This window comes from Schistocerca cancellata, chromosome 3, assembly GCF_023864275.1.
Source record: "Schistocerca cancellata isolate TAMUIC-IGC-003103 chromosome 3, iqSchCanc2.1, whole genome shotgun sequence".
Lineage (NCBI taxonomy): Eukaryota > Metazoa > Arthropoda > Insecta > Orthoptera > Acrididae > Schistocerca > Schistocerca cancellata.
The window spans coordinates 556813973-556831696 of NC_064628.1; the positions used below are offsets into that span (position 1 = coordinate 556813973).

General features: G+C 36.1%; 1 protein-coding gene across 1 annotated transcript in view; it reads left to right on the top strand.

The window, feature by feature from the left end:
* LOC126175399 (Ca(2+)/calmodulin-responsive adenylate cyclase) overlaps positions 1-17427 on the top strand; it is a 501843-nt gene extending 484416 nt beyond the window's left edge. Inside the window, exon 28 of the mRNA XM_049922190.1 lies at positions 16280-17427. The gene's annotated coding sequence lies outside the window, so the exon portion shown is untranslated. The remainder of the gene's footprint in view (positions 1-16279) is intronic.
* Positions 17428-17724: the final 297 nt, after the last annotated feature.

Consider the following 17724-nt stretch of genomic DNA (forward strand, 5'->3'; position numbering starts at 1 on the left):
TGTTATGGACTTCAAAAGATTTCAGTGGTACAATAATTGTCACAGTCTTCTTAACATTCTGGTATTTCTGAAAATATATCTGTCAATGTGTGCTGTGTGCTGCCACATGAGGCATACAGTATTTTAAAGTCAAAAACATGATCACTTGTGTTTTTATTTGCACATACACTCACATTAAACCTTTAACTTGTAAAAATAAGTTAATGGTGTAAAATAAAACCAGATAAAATTATATCAGATTTTAGAAAAAAAGTCCTGTAATTCTTCAATGCAGCCAAAAATTCTAACAGGAATGAATAATCTAATATTGAACATGTTGGCTGAAACATTATAATTCATTATAACAAACATCGCCTTTCCAAAAAGTTCTAAGATCAATTTTATTCCTTATGTATATAAGTGATGTCAGTGAATCTGACAGCTTGAACTAACAATTATAAACACCAAGTGCACATTCAACAAATCAACTGTGAGCAGGCAGTGCTAAATAGTGGACATGTGACTGTATTGTGTCAACATTGTTGTGTCACAAATTGCAATAGAGCAGCATTTCTAAATAAAGACTCCAAGACATTCTCCAGGATGTTTTGAAGAACAGAAAATTTTGTGCAAAGTTTGTCCCGTACGCCTTGACTCCCAAACAAAAATGATGAAGCATGGCTGTATAACACTTCTTGACTGAAATTCAAAATGTGAACAATTCTTTTTTGTGAAAAAAAATCATCACAGGTGACAACACTTTGTGTTGTCAATAAAAACCTACCGGAAAAAAGTGCAAAATGGGTTCTGATGGTTTGCCAAGACTGAAGAAGGTGCAAATGTGATACAGGAGTTGAACATCCCACAGAGAGACTCTCCTGACAGTTTCATATGACTGTATTAATCTTCTGTGCAGTGTGTTCCATTGGGAGGGAGAGACAAAGTAAAACACTTGAAGCATTTTAAAACCACCATCGCAACATTCCTCTATTTTGATTGATCCAGTGTCATGAATGTTATTGAACAACAACTACTAAATTTTATGCCCAGCATTTACAGATAATGACAAATCATGAGCCCTTATTGACAGGCAGAGGCAGAGATTATTATTTACTACTGGGCGTAGCTTAACCAGCTGTTGCTACATGACTTACCAATACCTAATAACGTATGGTGCAACAGAAAAGAATATCCTTAATAAAGAAAATGGCAAAAAATAATGAAGATCTATGACGTGAGGATGTAGGTTCCTCACAGTGTGTTTGGTGAGAAATACCATTACTTTGCTCTCCATCTCACCCCTCACTGGCAGGCTTTTGAGCTATGAATTGTTATTGACATGACCGATTTGTGCAGTTTCCTAACAAATATTTTTTTCTAAATTTAGCCAGCGGACAGACACATTCCAGATATTTTTTCATTGCAGGTACTTCTCAACTTAAGATGACGGCAAAATCTTAGATACACAGTAAAAAGATTTTCATATTGGAATGGCATTTACAACATTAAAAAAAGTTTGATATTTGTAATGTTAAAAGTTCTTTTTACAGTAAAATAGACATCAAAATTCTACGCGCCTGTTGTGCCAAAAACAATGGCTATGGATACAGAAATGACAAAACACACACAGGCAATGTTAACGTAAATAAATACAAAGAATGCATGTTAGTACATTCATAGAATATGATACATATCAACACATGAATATTATGACTTAAGTTGATCTAGGCACTTAACAGTGAAACAACTATACGAGATGTAAGGCAACTGCAAATTAAATGCACTGTTGCAGTAGTATGGATACTGTTGATGACTGTGGGTATGTATCATACATGATATATTTAGGAAACAGTTTTCTTTAAGATTTAAATTATATGGGGGGGAGAGGATGGGACCGTACACTTAATGCAAATTTGCCTTCAGGTACTCATCAACAGAATAAAAAGTGTATTGCACCTATCAATTCCTTTTTTGTCTTAAAAGTATTGCTGTTATTTTATTAATTGGCTTGTTAATCATTATTCTGTGATGTTCAAGGGTAAGGTGCGCTTCAGTGATGTTCATGCCCCTAATCTACACCAGTTTTACATATGGAGAAGAGGGGCCTGCAATTTAACATGGAATCCTAACCTTGTGTCATTCGTGGTAGTCCCATACATTGTTGGGAGGGGAAAGCTAGATTAAAGTCAGACTGAAAATTTCCACAGTATGAATGGGATTTGATCCTGTAACCTCTCAATTTCCTGGCACAAGCTTTACCACTAGATGATCAAGAACAACTATGCACAATCTTTGGCTCACCAGATGAATGTTTACCTTGGTTTGTGTGTATCAGTTGTGGATTTCTCTGTCAGTTGTAAGTAGACTAAACAATTTTTCCCCTCAAAAGAGACAGTTTCTAGAATATATATACAGAGGCTTGGCAATATACTATGTTCTTTAAAAAAATGTTTTGTGGCTGATCACATTAGTATTTTCTGTATTATTTATATTATTCTTTTTTGCACAAGGAATATTTTTGTGTGTGTAACTCCCCAGAAAGGGACGGATATTCTGTTGTTGAGTGTGTAATCCCATGGCACACTATCTTGGGTGTTCATCACAGGATTGCCTGAGGATTATGAATGCATAAGTGTGACCTTTTTAATTGTTTCTTTCTGTGGTGGTTCCATTGGAGTGACTATCAATCCACTTTGTTTCTGGCTACTAGTCTTTCCAAAGAGTTCCAGTGGGTTCGATTTAGTTTCATATAGAAAGTTAAGAAAAAAATATAAAGACAAATTGGATAAGGGATTCTGTGGGTATTAGAATTAGTCTAACAGTGGGTACTTAATTATCTCATTTCAAATGGATATTTCTGTACATGGAATTACATTTAAATGTTGTATCTATTTTAGCAGTAATGATTAGTTAGCGTGTTAATTTCAACAAAACTAGTTTTATAAACATATATTAGGACTTATACATATATTAGAACCTTTCTGTCTTTGCCTACCTGTGCATCAAAATCTCCTATCACTATGGAGTGTGCTAATATAGTGATAGGAGATTTTAATGCACAGGTAGACAAAGACAGAAATGGATTTGAGCAAGCATTAGAATGTTTTGGATATGGAGACAGAAATGAAGAAGGCGAAAGACTCCTGGATTTGTGCCAGAGGAATGGAATTAAAATAGCAAGCAACCGGTTTATGAAGAGAGAAAGTCATGTTATCACCGGATACAGTTGAGATGGAAGAATCAAGAGTTTAATTGATTAAATTCTAGTACATAAGGAATGGGGAGAGAAAGTAACAGATGTGAAGGTAATTCCAAGCATGACAGCAGATTGAGACCATAGATTACTGGTGGGACAACGGATAATGAATCACTGTGTGTAAAATAGAAACCAAAAGAAAATGGTGAGGATACGGGATTGGAAACTGAAGGAAAGTGAAAGGGCTGAAAAGTATAGAGAATTAATCACACAAAAATTTCCAAAAGACGTTTTCTGCAATGTAGAAAAAGAATGGAGTTTATTCAAAGGCAATTTAGTCGAAGCAGCACAAAAAGTATGTGGTGGAACATCTGGAAAGGAAAAAGTAAGAGATAGAGGTTGGTGAGATGATACCACAATCCAAGCAGTTAGAAGAAAAAATGGAGCATGGAGAAAGTGGTGGAGAACTAAAAATGACGAGGACCATAAAAGATATGTAGAGGAAAGGAAGTAGTGTAAATAAATAGTGGAAACAGCAAAGAAAAATGCATGGGAAGAGTTTAGAAAAGAACTTGAAAAAGATGTGAAGAGTAATAAGAAAATGTTCTATAAAATGATGAAAAATAAAAGGAAGGCTTCTGAAACACCGGTAAAGATGGAACCAGAGGATGGTACTGTGATTGAAGATCCAGAGAATATAAAAGATCTCTGGAGAGAACATTTTAAGAAACTGTTAAATGCTGAGGAGCAGGTACATGAGGAAACAACAAATAATGGAGAAATTGAGAGAAGTTGGGAAGCAGAATTAGGACAAATTACAAGGGAAGTAATGGAAGCTCCAGGACCTGATGAAGTATCAGTGGACATGATAAGAGCAGCAGGTCCAGTGGGAATGCAGTGGCTGTATAGAGTACTGTCAAGTGTGTGGAGAAACAGTACAATACCTGATGATTGGAGAAGAGGAGACATTGTTCCCAATCTTCAAAAAAGGCAATAAAAGGCTTTGTAAAAACTACAGTGGACTAACCCTTATGATTCATACAGCCAAGATTTTTGAAAGAATTTTACAAAATCGAATAAGTGAAAAGATAGAAAAGGAGCTAGGTAAAGGACAGCATGGGTTTAGGAAAGGAAGAAGCATGATCGACCCGATATTTTCTATCCGCCAGCTGATGGAAAAAAAGTTGGGAGTATAACAAAAGGGTGATAATAGTTTTTATAGAATAGAAAAGGCATATTCCTATGTTCATTAGTTGCTTCAAAATTCATGGAGATATGTTCTGTCTTTTGAACTAAATGGAAGGCAGCTCCTTTTTTATTTATAAAGCATTTTCAGTGACCTGTAATACATATTTTCTTTTATATAATATATAAGAAATGGATTATATAGTAGTTGCAAGTATGTTACTGTGTTACTAGTGATAGTGATAGTGATAGTGATAATAGTGTATGGGTGGGGGGAGAGACAAATGCTGTCTGGTGGAGTGTGCAGGGACTAGACTACTGAAGGTGCAGCATCTGGATGTTGTTGGGCAGGGTGCCGGGGTGGGGTGGGGCGGGGGGGAGGGGGAGGGGACAAAAAACGAGAGAAGCAGGGAAAGAGTGACAGATGTATTGGCAGAGGGCTGCAAATAAACAGGGTGGGGGACGAGAATGGGAAGGAGATGACACGACAGAGGGAGTGGAAACTGTTGGGTGGAGGGTAGTTTCCACCCCCTCTGTCTTATCATCTTCTCCCCCTTCTCACATCCCACCTTGTTTATTTGCAGACCTCTACCAATGCCTATGCCTGTCTTTTCCCCATTCCTCTCCTATTTTGTTCCTCTTTTCCCCACCTCCCTGCCCCACAACCTTGTGGCGCTGCCCATGTTGGCAGTCCACTCTCTCAACATTTCACCAGACAGTGTTCATCTCTCTCCCACCCATACACTACTAGCCCTTCGCCTTCCCCACCCCCTCCATCCCACGTGATGTTGCATTCCAGCCCGAGAAGTCTGCAACTAGACGTTTCTTCTTTAAGTTAAGTAGCAATCTATCTTTAACTACTACATAACGCATTTCGCATATACAGTTACAGGCCACTAAATGTGCTTTATAAATAAAAGAAGTGAAATCTGTATGGCAAAAAACAAACTGTCTTTCATTTAATTGCAAAATGGAACATACCTCCAAGAAACTAGAATTATTCTTGAGGTCTTTAGTACTTCTGGGAAACAATATTTGGTTGAGCTGTTTATCGCATTACATACAGATGTGAAAATTTCCGCCTTGTAACATCAATCAAAAGTGGCCTTGCTGTGTTGGTGCAGTGAACAGCAGAAAGCAAGAGTGAAACTACAGCCATAATCCTGAGTGCCTGCAGCTCTACTATATGGTTAAATGATTATGGAGTCCTCTTGGGTAAAATATTCCAGAGGTAAAATAGTCCCACATTCAGATCTCTGGGCAGGGAGTGCTCAGGAGGGTGTTGTCACCAGGAGAAACAAGACTGGTGTCCTATGGATCAGACAGGGGCGTGTTAGAGCCCTTAATTGGTTAGAAAATTTAAAAAGAGGAATTGGCTGGTTGATTTTTGGTACAGTGGGAATTAGTGAAGTTCTATGGCAGGAGGAACCGAACTTCTGGTAAAGTGAATACAGAGCTATAAATACAAAATCAAATAGGGATAATGCAGAAGTAGGTTTAATGATGAATAATAAAATAGAAATGCAGGTTAGCTACTATGAACAGCATTGTGGAACATTATCGTAGCCAAGACAGACTTGAAACAATATCTATGACAGCAGTACAAGTTTATATGTCAACTACCTCAGCAGATGATGAAGAGAGTGAAGAAATATGTGAGGAAATAAAATAAATTATTCAGATAATTAAATGAGATGAAAATTAAATAGTGATGGAGTACTGGAATTTGATAGGAGAAAAAGTATGAAAAGGTAAGTAGTAGGTGAATATGGATTTGGGGAAAGGAATGAAAGAGGAAGCCATCCAGTAGAATTTTGCACTGAGCATAATTTAATCATCATTAACACTTGGTTTGGGAATCATAAAAGAAGGTAATATACATGGAAGAGACCTGGCAACACTGGAAGGTTTCAGATTGATTATATAGTGGTTAAACAGAGATTTAGGAAATAGATTTTAAATTGTAAGACATTGCCAGGAGCAGATGTGGTCTCCAACCACTATTTATTGGTTATGAACTATAGATTAAAACTGAACAAATTGGGAAAAAACAGGAAATTAAAGAGATGGGACCCGGATAATTTGAAAGAATTGGAGGTTGCTGAGAGTTTCAGAGGGAGCATTAGGCAACGGTTGACGAGAACAGGGGAAAAAATACTGTAGAAGAGGGATGGGTAGCTCTGAGAGATGAAATAGTGGGGGCAGCAGAGGATCAAATAGGTAAAAAGACAAGACCTAATAGAAATCCTTGGATAACGTAACATATACTGAATTTAACTGATGAAAGAAGAAAATTTAAAAATGCAGGAAATGAAGCAGATGAAAGAGAATACAGAGCTTTGAAAAAATGAGATGACAGGAAGTACACAGTGGCTAAGCAGGAATGGCTAGAGGACACATGTAAGGATTTAGAAGCATATTTCACTAGGGGAGTGATAGATACTGCTTGCAGGAAAATTAAAGAGGCCTTTGGGGAAAAGAGAGCAGCTGTTTTAATACCAAGAGTTCAGATGGAAAACTAATCCTAAGCAAAGAAGGGAAAGCAGAAAGGTGGAAGGGGTGTGTAGAGGGTATATACAACAGAGATAAACTTGAAGACAATATTGTAGAAAGGGAAGTGTACGTAGATGAAGATGAGGTGGGAGATACGCTACTAAGAGAAGAAACTGACAGAGCTCTGAAAGATCTAAGTCAAAACAAGGGCCCGTGAGTAGACACATTCTGTTAGAACTACTAATAGTCTTGGGAGAGCCAGTCACGACAAAACTCTCCATCTAGTTGGCAAGATGTATGAGAGAGGCAAAATATGCTCACACTTCAAGAAGAATGTAATAATTCCATTTCCAAAGAAAGCATTTGCTGACAGGTGTGAAAATTACCAAACTATATTAAGTGATGCTTGCAAACTACTAACACAAATTCTTTACAGAAGAATGGAACAGCTGGTAGAAGCTGACCTTGGAGAAGATCATTTTGGATTCTGAAGAAATTCAGGAACAATTGAGACAATACTGAACTTACAAGTTATCTTATGCAACCTCTACACTTAACAAGCAGTGAAGAAAACGAAAGAAAAATTTGAAGTTGGAATTAAAGTTCAGCGAAAAGAAATAAAAACTTTGAGGTAATGACACTGAAATTCTGTCGTAGACAGCAAAGGACTCAGAAGAGCAGTTGAACGGAGTGGCCATTGTCTTGAAAGGAGGATATAGAATGAACATCAGCAAAGGCAAAACATGAATAATGGGATTAGGAAATGGCACATTTAAAGTAGTAGATGAGTTTTGCTATCTGGGCAGCAAAAGAACTGATGATGGCTTAAATGAAGACATAAAATGTAGACTGGCAGTGGCAAGAAAAGTATTTCTGAAGAAGAGAAATTTGTTAACATATAATTTAGAGTTAACTGTTAGGAAGTCTTTTCTGAAAGTATTTGTCTGGACTGTAGGCATGTATGGAATGAAACATTGACAATGAACAGTTTAGACAAAAAAGGAGGGGAAGCTTTTGAAATGTGGTGCTACAGAAGAATGTTGGTTAGATCATGTAACTGATGAGGAGGTACTAAATAGAATTAGGGAGACAAGGAATTTGTGGCCCAATTTGACTACAGGAAGAGATTGGTTGTTAGTTCACATTCTGAGACATCAAGGGATTACCAATTTAGTATTGGAGGGAAGTGCAGGGTGTGAAAATAGTCGAGAGAGACCAAGAGATGAATACAGGAAGCAGATTGAGAAGAATGTAGGTTGCAATGGTTATTTGGAGATGATGAGGCTCACACAGGATAGAATAGCATGGAGAGCTGCATTAAACCAGCCTTCAGATTGAAGACCACAACCACAACAACAACAACAACAACAACAACAACACAGTAAACTGGTAGTTTGATGATTGCATATATTAAGAACCTCACTGAGGAGTTTTTTTTATACTTTTTAAAGTATCTTTGGAAATTTGGACCACAATTTGTTTTGTTTTGTACAGTACATTCTATATAAAGTTAATTCTTGGTTGCACTAAAGATGATTATTCCCTTTGTGATTCATCTTTTGTACCCATCACTTCTGAATGGCTTTTCTATGTCTTTTGAGAGGAAAGGCACTGTTGAAACAATGACACAGATAATCAACAGATAATTTTGTTTTTCCCTCAGTGCCATCCTCATGATAAACAGTTCCCCAGGTCTTCTGCTTCAGCAGGTACTTCATTAACATTACATTGTAGGTATCTTTGATGGAAACACCTATATTCTGGAGAACTACACCTCTGAAATATGCCATAAAGCTCATCATTAATGCGATGCAGCCCTCATTAGCTATTGAACTGAACAAAATTTGTCTTCCATATGTTGGCCAGCATATTACGTGTTACACCGAGCATGTGGTCAGACACACTCAAGGAAAAGTGAGATCATTCTGAATTGTAATGAGGCAGTAGGATAGAGCAAGCATTTTGAACAATGCCGTTGTGTTAGTTGTATTGTTTGCGTTCAGAAGGTGTTATTCATAGACATCTGACCTACAACAAAAATGCTTTAGTATGAGGCAAAATGGGTTTGTGGCATTTGGAAGAAAGTATATTCATTGAGTCATCCTTAACCTTGCTTCCACTTAACTATAAACCTTATCATGACGTCTCTCTTAAATTTATGAGCTCACTGGGTAAGGAGTTGCAGTACATGGCACCTTTGATACATGGACTTCTATCCATTAATCTAAGTCTTCTGTGGCTAAGTTAAAATATTCCTTATTCCTTGTATTATAACCACAAAATTACATATTTGTGCTAGTTATTTTTCTGTCCCCTTTCACTGTTGTGGTTTTGGAAATCAATACTGTATATACAGTCACAATACAAACATTTAAAAATAGACTGTTACATTAGATTCCCTTTTTGACTTAAGCTACTATCGTCAGAGTCATATTCTGTAACACAAAGACTCTATATTTGTTAATTTTTCCAAGAATCATTTTAGTACATTGTTTGTACATATGATATAGGACAGTGGTAAACCTAGTTAATTTACAATGTAGGTTGATGTACTACATTGCTTCTACATGTGATAATAGCAGTTATTAAGTGAGACAGCATGATATGCACAAATTTGGTAAATGAGGTTTACCTATTATGGTGTTCCATAACATCAGACAAAGACGAGAAGCAGTGATCAAGCAAGAACTGTTTCAACTTTGTTTTAAATGCATTTAATGTTGGTATGCATTTTAGGTAAGAAGACAAATGGTTATATAACATAGCTCCAGTATAATACAATCCTCTTTTCATAAGTCTGTATTTACTGTGTTCATGTAACAGTTCATCTTCTGCCTAGTTTCATTGTACATATGTCATACATATTGCATTTTGAAGAGATACTTTGAAAGTTTTTTTACAAACATTCGATATGCGAACCATGAGTAACTCTGCAGACGTCAATACGGTAATCAAATTCTTGCCATACCTGTCCCAGCGTGGCATCATCGACTGTGGCCGTTGCTTCCTGTATTCTCTCCCGCAGCTCTGCTACAACACGTGGTACAGGTGGTACGTACACCAGATCTTTAATGAGTCTCCACAGAAAAAAGTCACATGGAGTGAGATCTGGTGATTGGCGAGGCCATTTCATGAGACAGCTGTCCCCTTCTGTAGCATTGCCGATCCATCGATACACCAGCTCTGTGTTCAGGTACCCACGAACTTCATGATGAAAATGAGGTGTAGCACTATCCTACTGAAAGATGAATGGAGAGTGCGATTGCATTTGAGGCATCAGCCAGTGCTGCAACACGTCCAAGTAGGAATATCCAGTGACAGTGCTGTCGGTGAAGAACTATGGCCCGTAGAGTTTTCGACATGACAAGGCACAAAAAACATTTACCTTTGGGGAATCACGCTCAAATTCAGTGCATTCGTGTGGATCCTTTGTACCCCAGATTCGCAATTATTCCTGTTACTTTCCCATTAGTGTGAAAAGTTGCTTCTTCACCAAAAATTAAGTGATCAACAATGCCATCCCCATCCTCATTCAGTTGTTGCAACTGCAAACAAAATACAGAACGCTTGTCTTTGTCGTCATCATTGAGCTTCTGCGCTAGCTCCAGTGTGAATGGTTTCATAGACAGCTTCTGTCAATGGAGCCATTTTGAGTTCACAATATGCACGATGCACCGATTTCTTTGGACTCCTTATGAATGTCTCTCATACGCACTCCACATTTACTTCACCCGCACTGGGATGTCCGCTCCTCTTTGCCGGGCACAAGCAACCTGTTCCCAACGAATTTGTTGTGCCAGTGCTAAATGGCCTTTCTTGTTGGTGGCTTCTTACTGTACCTGGTTCTAAACTTCTGTTGAACAGCTGTAGCACACTTGTTGTTGTCAAACTCCAACACGGAGAATGCTTGGTTCACAACTGAACTCGCCCTGTTTGTGATTAGCGCTTACTATCGGCAAATTACCAAACTACGCTGTGGCGGTATACATGAAAAAAAACTTTCAGGGTTTCTCTTTGAAATGACATATGTATCATATCGTACAATGTTTGGTTCTTGTGCAATAAATAATTGAAAGTGTTCCTGGACTTTATGTACACCCTGTATATACAAGCAAGGCAGCAACAGTATTTTGAGAGTTTTAAAAAGGGGTCTATAGGAATCCTTGCATTTAGCCTTTTTCTCACCCTGATAATCTTTTTCTGTATTTTAAATGTTTTTGTAGAATTTGTGAAATTCCCCCAAAAAATTATTCCATACATAAGTAGCGACTGTTTAGGTGCACCTCCCACTTCAGATCTGCCTGAACATGAGTGCCTAGAAATTTTGTACCACTGACCTTAGACACATTTTCTCCTTTGATAATGAAAATAAGGTTTACAGGATGGAGGTTTTGTGTGGTGTGGAAGTTAACTGCCACAGTTTCTCAGAATTTATGACGACCCTATTGGTCCTCAACCAGTGCATTGAGGTGCGCTTAACTGATATTGCAGCCTCTTGCAGATTTCTCTCATTCTGTAATTTAATCAGAATGTTAGTGTCATCTGCAAAGAGTACAGTGGTTCCATCGCGGATTTTACTAGCCAAGTCATCCATATACAGCAGAAATAGGACAGATCCCAGAACTGACCCTTGTGGGACTCCATACTTGGTTTTCTCCTCATCACTGTAAAAACTAGAAATTTTTTGTGTTTCACTATCTTTGTGTTTTATTTCTGTCATCTTCTGACGTTTACTGAGGTACGACTGGAGCCACCTTTCAGACTGGCCTCTAATTCAATAATTACTTAATTTATGCAAGAGAATGCCATGATCAATAACATTTGGAGGCTTTACTTAGATCCAGAAATATCCCAGATACATGTTGCTTATCATCAACTGCTTCTAATATTTCATTTACGAAGGCAAAATTTGCTGTCTGAGTTGACTTTCCAGCTCTGAACTCATGTTGGGAGTCATTTATCAGCCTCTCTCTATTCAAGAAAACTGTTAACCTTCCAAGGAACATTTTTTTCCATAATTTTGCTGAAGTCTGAAAATACTAAAACTGCCTTATAATTAATAATATTACTTTTTGCACCCTTATTATGCAAAGGTGTTACTTTTGCAGTTTTTAGATTATTTAGAAACACACCACTCTCAAAAGATGAATTTACTATGTCTGTTAGCAGTTCCACAATAAATGTTGTGTGAAGTTTGATAATAGCATCTGGGATCCCAACAACACCCACTGAATATTTATTAGGTTATTCTTTTATGATTATTGACAGTTCCTCAGGTGTTGCTGGATACATAAATAATGTGTTTGGGTGAATTTTTTGATCTGAGTGACTGGCTGGCTATTTGTCAAGGTGTATATTTATTAACTACTGTGCTATATTAGAGAAATTATTGTTGAAAGCACTAGCCACATGTTTGCGGTCAGTTTATTTTTATTCATAATCAGCTCTATATTACTGTGATTAACTGGCCTGTTGCCCATTTCTTTCCTTATAATTTGCCAGTTTGCTTTAGTTTTATTCTTGGAATTACACAATATTGACAAAATTTTTTAGTTTTTTTTTGCTTTAAAATAACTCATAGTTCCCATTGGTATCATTACAGTCATATACATCTTTCCAACTTTTACCGTTTAGGAGAGAACAAAAACATTCCACATTTTTTGTACTGAAATTCCTTACTATGTGTCATATTCTGCTGGGAATTGAGTGTCCTGAAATATTCATTGCAAGAATTTGAGCATTGTGACCACTAAAACTAACATGTTATACACATATTTGCACGCATTTTTCAAGATATGATCCATAATAGATGAAGAGGTTGGCGTTACTCAAGTTGGTTCAGTTACTGTATAAATGAGTGTGTGATATGTTCCTCCCCACAAAACTCACTACACAAATAATGCCCCAGAAACACTGCAACATATTATGAAACATTATAAAAACTTCAGGGGTATGCACATCTTCTCTGAAATTGACAGATCAGATATCAAAGTAAAATCAATACATAGGGAATTTTGGCAAAACGAGGCCGGTAAAGATGCCACAGAACATGACAGAATTTGTTTTAAAGAGAATGGGAGAGTTGTAAAGGGCAGTTTGTGACTACCAGATATTTTTAATTATTACTTTTTATGCAAGATAATGGATTCAAATAGTTCAGAAGAGAAAGCAAAACAGTACACTGAAGAATCAATAAAGATGTCATTTAATGAATTAAAAATTAATATTGCATCACCATCTGAATTGGAGAAGATCATCATCATGACTGTAAATAGTACATGTCCATAGGGCATGGATAATATCTTGAACAAGACCCAAAAAGTTGTGGCCCTATAGTTGTAATGTTCTTAGTCACTTACACAATGCATCATTAACTCGGGGTATTTTCACAGAAATATTGAAAAGTGCCATTGTTAGCCTTCTGTATAAAAAGGGTGACTTGATAGATATCAACAACTACTTGCCATTGTCACACCACTTCCTAAAATTTTTGAGCAGGCAATTGTATGTACCAGGTTTGTTAACCTACCTGGGTAGTAAAGGGCCGCAGTTTGGACTTCAAAATGGTCATTCTATCAGGTTAGCTGTTTATACATTTACTGAACACACAATAAAATCTTTAAATATAAAACATCTCCTGTTTAGGAAAGAATTTGATTTTGTCAGTCATAATATTTTTTTAGAGAACTTAGTCATGGAATATGCAAATGGTTGATTTAGTTCTGATTTAAGAAACAGAATGCATAAAATTACCCTAGGCTGCTAGAGTAATACAATAAGGTGTGCCACATAATATGCAATGGGAGTCCCATAGGATTCAATCATTGCCCAACTACTGCTCTTGCTTTATAATGATGATTTGCCATTTTACCTGAATCAAGAGGCGAAATTAGTCCTGTTTGCAGATGATTCAAGCATTTTTATGAAGTTGATGAAAGAAAACTCAACAGAGAAAATAGATAAAGATGTTTTTGTGAAAGTTACTTAATTGTTTTGCACAATGGCCTAGCTTTAAACTTTAAAAAAATGCAGTTCATCTTGTTTCATACTAACAAAAATATCCTACCTCCTGTTAACCTAGTTTATCACAAACAAATAATAAACAGGATAAGAAGTTGTTATTTGTGAATACTGATGAACAACTGTGAAAACCATATAGGAGATGTGCTAAAACGTTTCAGTTTGATAACTTTTGCCATTAGAATAACTGGCAACTTTGTGGATAGAGAAGTCAAAAAATTAATGTATTTTCATTCATTTATGTCTTATGGGATAATATTCTGGGGTAACTTCTCACATAGGAAAAGTATTCATTGCACAAAAGAAAGTAATTAGAATAATGTGTGGACTTCACAAACGTAAATCTTGCAGGTATCTCCTTAATCAGTGGCGTATGTTAACTACAGCTTCACAACATTTTATTAACTAATAAAATTTGTTATTAACAATCCATCAAGTTCAACTTAGGAAGGAAAAATTATCACCATTACCCTCTAATGAACCAAACTTTGGCACAGAAAGAGGTGAAATATGCAGCTATAGAACTCTTTGACAATCCACCCACAGAAATATAACGTCTGACAGCATAAGTGTTTTAAAATGTAGATTAAAGATGATTTTCTTTAACGACCCCTTCCATACCATAGAAGAGTTATTGAGTAGAGATAATTTGCCATTAAAAACTGCACAATTCAGTCATATAAATGTTATTTCTTGTACATATTTTGAAGTAGTATATAGGTGTTATACATTTGCACTTTTTACGCATTCCATATCACAACACTTATTGTGAATTTGATCTGTGGAATAAGTAACTAATTACCACTATAGTACCATATCACAGAAATGGTACAAAAGCCCAATATAATACACTTAATACCTCTGAATTTATATATAGGGGGGCTATCCTTGAAGCATGGAGACTAGACATTAGCTTATTACGTACATGATCAATCTGACATTTCCAGGTTGATCCCCCAGGCTGAAAGTACATTACTTTGGTTTTTGAGAAGTTAACCCATAAATTTGAACTTCCTTACAAACATTACAGGGATCATTTCTCCAGCAGAATAGATGTGTCATAGGAAGACATGGTGTTGAATGGTTCATTATCTTGTGTACTAGGAAGCTCATTCACATATTTTAAAAAAGAAATCGTCACAATATTGAGCCCTGTTGCTCATCAAATATTATTGTTTTCATTCTGGACCTTTTTCTGTCTATAATGTTCAGATTGTCATGGACAGTTTCAGTACATGACTCTGGTAATGCCACATGATTTGCACTGAGGACATCATTTGCAAGTTTTCAACAGCAATGCTCTATGGAACACTGAGGACATTAGATCTGATGGTTAGCAATGAATTGGGGCAGATTTGAAACCTTTTAGATGTTAGCACACTTTGGGTACAGTTCAGATCTGTGCCTTTTCTGTATATCCACAATAATGCTACTGATCTCAAAGCAAGGACCATTGTATTGTGGATTGAAGAAAATCAGATGGATTTTCTGGATTAGCGTGCTCAAAGCCCCAACCTGAACCCAACTGAATTTCTTTTGAGTCTTTGCATAGAATTCTGTTGGATATTAGGTTCCACCATTCTAAAAGATTCCTCACGACTCAGTCTATCTATTAGTGAAAGCCGTATCAAAATCCCTGTAGTAGTTCCTTAGATTAGCCTTCACATACAGACTGAAAAATACAATGTGGGGACTTTAATTTATAAGTGTAGATGTTGCATGCTGTATCAGTTTGTTCACAAATCAACAGTAAATAGTCATAACACGTCCAGAATCAGAAAGCAAATTTGCATTGCATGTACCAGATATGACTAAAAAACCTTTCTAAAGATTGAATGTTGTAATAGTAGCAAAATAGAGGAACTGACCCACTGTTAAGTATGTGCTGTCGTCCTTAGAATTAAAAATAATGTTAGTCTGGAGATGTTATGTAATATAGTTACTTTTTCTTTACCATTAACTTCCTGTCTGTTTTGTATTGAAAAAATTGAAGGTATTCAAAAACTATAAATATAAATAACTGCACGACAAATACAGGTAGATGAGGTATAGATAATAAAACTTGCTGTAAATACATAGCAAGTAGTAAAATTGGAGCCAAATGTAAACGTAAATATGAAATGTGCATCCAGACAACACTTTCTGATATAAGCAGGAAAAAGATGAGAAATGTGAAACGTTCTGAGAATGTATTGCCCTAATAAATGAAAATGAATGTAATGGTGAATGAAGCACTGCACACACTGTGCGTGGCCAATAGATGATTTGGTATTCATTTTGTTGAAGCATTAAAAGAGGCGTGTATTGAAATACAAAGGAAGCCACAATATGTGTGATACATTATGAAAAATAGCTTTGCATACCATATTATTTCATGTCTCTGATTTTCCTTTTTCTTTTTTCCAGAGGTGTTAGCCATATCGGACATCAGATAAGTCTCCACAGCATCTGTGCAGACGGTTTGTTAACTGCATTTATACAAAACACCAAATATTTGTTAAATGTACAAATGGGAATAGCAGACCAAGAAGATATGCCTCACATAATATTAAGGAAAGGATCAGTGTGTAAAGTTAAAAACTGGAAAAAAATAAAAAGCAAAATACAACGTCATGTGGAACATTGTCAATATTAGCAGATAGTAAAATAAAAGTAGTCGAAAACACAAATTGCAGCTGTTAACTCTATTTTGCATTCTTCATTGCATAAAAATATTCTGGGTGTTATTCCAAATTTTTTGCTGTGTCTAATTTGTTTGGGATTTAAATAATCTGTAGAAAGTAATTTATTGTTAATTTTAAAGAAAATACATTTTAATAAATTCTTGTTGTTGTATTTTCTGTGTGTGTAAATATTAGCATTTCCGAACATATAGCAATTTTTCTTACTGCCAATGTATATTTTTGGTGTCTTTTTCACATATTTGTATATGTAGATATGTCTATCCCAATAAGTCTTTAGATATCTAGTGACTTATTCAGGATTGAAGCCTTCCATTACCATTTTACTTTTGGGCTGTAATATTTGTGTGTATTTAATGTAAAAACAGGTAGCTCACATTCAAGTAATTTAATTCAGAGACCATAGAGAAAATACAAAATAAAACCATATTTCGGCAGACTTGCTGACTTTATTACTACGTTTCAACAACAACAGAAGTACTTTGGATGGCCCTAAACAAATAGTAATCAAAAACTTATTAATTCCTTAGCATTTAAAATCTGTGCTAATCTACATTTTTTTGCTTAATTGTTCTGAGCTAATGAGTCTTTTTGTATGTGTAACTGTTATCAGAAGCACTAATCAACAATTCCAGTACAAATTTTGTATATTAACAATTAAATGTGTAAATTCTGTAGAATACTATGCACACAATTTGGACTTTCGACTACTTTCACTATGTTTCCTCTTGCCTGTGAAGACTGCTGGTGTGTACGTGAGATGTGACAATAAAGTGGTACTCTTGAAATTACGATGCAGACTGAATATTGTTTTAGAGTTTCAAGTGACTGTTTATAATAGGTACTTCAGGGGAATAAAATGGCCAGTTTTTTCTTCTCCTGGATTTGTGTGTGTTTGTCAGCACCATATATCATCCCTTCTAATACTCAGATGATTATTTTGTACTTTGTCATTGTTATTGGCATATACTCATGCCAGAACTGTATTACAGAGAAAGTGATAGTATCACTAACTCATGTAAAAGAAAGAGTGCAGCTCTATAAATTTTGCTAGTGAATGGAATGTGCATTTTTCTTGTGTGTGTGTGTGTGTGTGTGTGTGTGTGTGTGTGTGTGTGTGTGTGTGTGTGTGTCAGAGAGAGAGAGAGAGAGAGAGAGAGAGAGAGAGAG